The sequence below is a fragment of the Tenrec ecaudatus genome, chromosome 11 (genome assembly GCF_050624435.1).
Source record: "Tenrec ecaudatus isolate mTenEca1 chromosome 11, mTenEca1.hap1, whole genome shotgun sequence".
Taxonomy (NCBI): Eukaryota; Metazoa; Chordata; class Mammalia; order Afrosoricida; family Tenrecidae; genus Tenrec; species Tenrec ecaudatus.
Window position 1 is genome coordinate 107,359,376 of NC_134540.1, and position 4,751 is coordinate 107,364,126.

General features: G+C 43.7%; 1 long non-coding RNA gene across 6 annotated transcripts in view; it reads right to left on the minus strand.

The window, feature by feature from the left end:
* The window catches only part of LOC142461487 (uncharacterized), a 60,210-nt gene that overhangs the window by 39,573 nt on the left and 15,886 nt on the right, over nt 1-4,751 (minus strand). For 2 of the 6 annotated variants that reach the window (XR_012786906.1, XR_012786905.1), the window contains exon 1: nt 4,419-4,633. The exons of 1 other annotated variant lie outside the window; for it this stretch is intronic. This is a non-coding gene — a long non-coding RNA (uncharacterized LOC142461487). Of the gene's footprint in view, nt 1-4,418; nt 4,638-4,751 lie in introns of those variants that run through there. 3 more of the 6 variants (XR_012786904.1, XR_012786903.1, XR_012786902.1) reach the window with 3 other exon arrangements.

Sequence of the window (4,751 nt, forward strand, 5' to 3'; positions counted from 1 at the left end):
AAAATAAAATAGAAATTTGGTATACACACTTTAAAAATTAATGAAAATTACAATTTCTCATAATTCAATTTTTCCATGAACTTTTGGAAGGAGCCTTATATGTAAAAATATTTTCAATATTTGGTATCTTTCTTTAAAAAGTGAAGGTTTTAATACTTACTGATTTTCATTTAATTTTCTTTGGTTTTCTGAGGTTAGGGCCCACAAATTAAAAAAAAATTATTCCAATGCATACATCCATCCATTTGTGTCAAGCACCTTTGTACATGTTAGCATCATCATTTCAAAACATTTTCTTTCTACTTGAGCCCTTGGTATCATCAGCTCACCCCTCCACCCCCCCATGAACCCTTGATAATTTAGAAAATTATTATTTTTTCATGTCTTACAGCGAATGCTGTCTCCCTTCTCCCACTTTTCTGTTGCCTGTCCCCCTGGGAGGGGGTTATATGTTTATCAGTGGGCCCATAAATTTCTATCAAGTCAAACATTGAATCCTAATTATTTGAAAATATTTGTCTGGCACACTGTATTTTACGTATCCTGAATTTTAGTAAAGTACAAAACTACACATATACTACACTCACATATTCTGATAATCTAATTTTGCAGATTTTATCTGTAACTCTAGCACAATATAAAAATATTTACTAGTTTTGATTATACCAAAATCTCCTTTATTCCCTTTAAAAAGGGGGGGTGCCGATTTAAAAAGAAACCAATGTGATTATTAAGCTTCATTAAACAAAAGGCGGGGGAAGCGAAGTAACAATAATATCAGGCCAATAAGTCTTTAAATTAGGAAACAAATCTTTACAGAATTTTATAAACAGTATGTAAACTTATGATAGCTGGTTTTAAAATTCTAGACCATTTATGCATCATGGACAACTATCTCTAAATGAATCTCTGAACACTTCCTTCCATTTTAAAACCAAATCAGCCAAAAAATATATAATTCTGACCAATTTCTGTGACCATTTTAAAAGCTACAATGTATGTGGAGGCTTCAAAAATTATAACAAGGCTCAGACAATATATTTTAATTCCATTTGTCATGAGCTTTTTGAAATTCCTTTATGTCTCCATATTAAAAAATATATATAAAACATGGTAAAACAGGGATTCAGATATAAATTCTTGATAAATTTTAAAATATTTATTAGAGAAAAATGCAGTTCATACAAAACCCGAGGCTAAATCCTATAACTTAACAATAGTTAAAAGCATCACAAAGTCTTATAAAAAATGTTTTTAAATTAAAAACAAAAGAAAAGAATGTGAAGGGCAAATGCTACCAAGTCGATACCTTCTGCTCCTTCCTCCCCACAGTATGTAGACACAATGTTAAAAGTTGAGCTCCTGGTAGCTATAACATTCCTTAATATTGTTTTCCAGAGGTAGCAGGATCATTCCCTCTCCGTACAATAAAAACAAATGGCAATGATAAATTTCTACAGAGAAACGTGGATCTGACAAATTCATACTTACAGGCCCACAAATATAAATTAAACTCAAATTATGCAGCCTCACATAAATGAAAAACATTTTGAATGCTGTAGATCTCATTTAGGCACTAATGTGTTTTCAGCTTTATTTGAAATACTTAAAATAAAGGAATCCTTTGCTTCTATTAAATATAGCTTATTTAAAAACCTTCCATTATTCAACAAAACACCTTCAAAGCAAACAGCCCCCCAAAGCTAATTAGCCAAAAATATGATGAACTATTACTAGCATAGACTTTAATGATTCCTATCAAAATAAAGATCTCAGTAATTTGTAATCATTAAAAAATATTTTAAAAAATAACAAGAGCATAAAACAGAACCCAATAGGTTCTGGCACCTTTAGGTATAATTGTATTTAAAACAGAAATGAGACTGTCTATAATTTAACTAAATAATATTTTATAGAAATAATTAGCATAGTTACAAATATTTCATGAAAGGATCTAAATAAACAGCTTCGGGAAAAAGGTAATAAAACAATGGATTCTCTAACAGCGATTCTGGTTAGGAAGGCAAACAAAATTCATATTATAAACTCAGTTATTTCACTTATTAGCATAAATGATATTTGCAGCCCTAGCAAAGTCATAGGATATTTTTCTACTTCAACACTTTGTAACTATGTATATCTTTTCTAATGTAAAGATATAAAATTTAAGTCCCAAAATTTTAATTACTACTCAAGAAGGCATACATTTCTATTAAATTAGAAAATCCCCGTTCAGGATTCTCCTATTTGCTTATGTAATTTACAGCTTTCCTTTCGAAAATGACACCCACTTTTTCAACATGAGGCAATTTAATGAAATGACAAGTTCTGAAATAAAAATATGATGGGTGCCTCAGCCAAAATTAAACAAAACTCAATGAACTTTCAAATAATACACATCACATCCCCAGTGCTGTAAGATTTAACACCGGGCAGTGTAACATATGATAAAGAATAATTTATGAATGATGAAGGGTTCATGAAGTAGTGGGAGGGAGGGGGGAAAATGAGCAGCAGATATAACGGGCTAAAGTAGAAGGCAAATGTTTTGAGTATGATGATGGCAACAAATGTACATATGTTCTTGACACAATGGATGGATGGATGGATTATGATAAGAATTGTACGAGCCCCCAATAAAATGATAAAAAAGACTTAACACTGCTGTATATACTATATTCGTAGTAAATGTATCAAGGGGATAAAAATCACACGTATGCACCTGTCTATTCACTTATGAAAATATTTTAAACTACACGTAAGTTTTTAATATTAAAATGTTATGTAAAATGTGGAAATAATTTATCATTTAATATCAAGAAAACTAAGGTTTCCATTTAGTATTTTTGCCAAAATTAATAATTCTCCAATTTGCACCCAGCAAATTTATGTAGCTTAAGAAAAATTTCTGTCAAAAGGAAATTAAAAACAAAAATAAAACAACCCTAATTCCTTCACTCGTTCTTTACGAATCAAGAACAAGGGAATGTGTATAAGGTTTTGTAATTTTCAACAGCAAAAATATAGAGGATTTAATCCATATCCTTACTTTTAATACAAACTTCAGAAATAAGCCAAGTTCAATTTGGGAGGAAAAAGATTCACCTTAAAAACAAAAGCCTCTCGTTTCACAGCGAGTCGTGCGCTTTTCCGACTACACGCATGCTGTTTTTGTTTTTTTTGGAAAAGTCGCGAATTACACTGTCCCACATCCAGTCCCTCCAATTTGGCTTCGCTGCAGCCAATCACGGGATAAGGAGCCCGACGGGCGCGGGGCGCCGCGTACCCCCGCTCGCCAGCGGAGCGGCCTTGGAGAACTAAGTGCCACCCTCGCCGACTTCCCGGAGGAAACGGCCCCGGGCACGGGCCCCACCTTTCCAACCCGTCTCGGGGTCCTTCCCCCGCGGCACGGCACGCCCCCAAAGGGTTAATCAGACAGCGCCTCCGGCGAGGAGGGCTGCGGGCGCCCACATTTTAACGGGGAGTCTCCACAAGTCTGTAGCGCAGTCCTCCTCACACTTCGACCCGTAGCCCGCCCGCGGCTCTCGACCCCGGAGCGGAAGGACGGGCAAACGCCCTCGCGCGCGAACGGTCCCGGCAGGGACAGACAATGAGCACCGTCCCCTGCAGCAGGCCGGGCGCCCGGGGACCGCACCGCCCAGACCGCGCCTCCAAGCCCGCGCGAGGACCGTCTTCAGCAACCGCGAGTCGCGGCGAGGGCGCCTCCGCCCGCGCCCCAGCGCCCACAGCACCCCGCGCCCGCCGCGAGTCCCGGGGACGCGCCCCGTCCCGCCCGCTGGGAAACGCAGGGCGCCGTCAGGGCCCCCGCCGGCCAGGCGTCCCCCCCGCGCCGGGGCGCGCAGCCGAGGCGTCAGCTCGGGGGTGTCCCACGCGTGGGCGTCCACGGGTCCGGCCGGGGCGCGGGGTGGTGCTGGCGTGACTACGGCGCACCGTGGGCACCCAGAACTTTCCGTCTAGCCGCGCGCGAGACGGCGGCCGTCCGCGGGCCGGGGAAACTTCGCGAAAAGACGCTCGGCTTCGGAAAAGCCAGGGGAGGGGCGCTCCCCCGGGCCCCCCTCCTGTCAAGAGCGGGCCTTCGGGGAGACCCCGCTCGCCCGCCGGGGTGTGGGGTGTAGGGGGCCGTACTGACAGATCCGCTCGCAGGGCGGCGGCTGCGGCGAGTCCCGCTCGAACTGCACCTCCCCTCCCCCACCAGCCGTCCCCCACCCCCGCTCCGGCCACCCCCCTCCCGCCGTCCACTCTCAGTCCCCCCAAGACACCCCAACTCTCTGCCCTTGGCTTTGAGGCTACTCAAGTGTGCGCGGGGCTGACGCCCACTCCCTGCCAACTCCACTAACGCCGGCCAGCCCCCGCCACCGCCGCTTCGCCAGTCACGCTCGCCCTTTCCGAGCGCTTACCCAGATGCCGCGCACAGTCCTCTGCAAAAAGTGATTTTTGGAGATTTTTAAATGATTTTCCGGTGAAGTTTCGGTGCTGCTGGGCTCCCGAGGAGGTGATCCCGTTTCTTCCGCTAGGTTGAAGCGGTCCGGCACCACTCGAAAATGGCGCCGAAAGCGCTGAGGCTCCTCATTCAAATTCGTTAGAGCCAACCCCGCCGCCGCGGAGCACGCCGGGAACGCGGGCTGCCCCCACAGCTGTCAATGCAGCCGCTCGGCTCCCCTTCCCTAAGCGGCCCGACCCTTTGCTCATGCGCAAACCAGGGCCAGGGGCTCCAGGCGGTACACATGCGC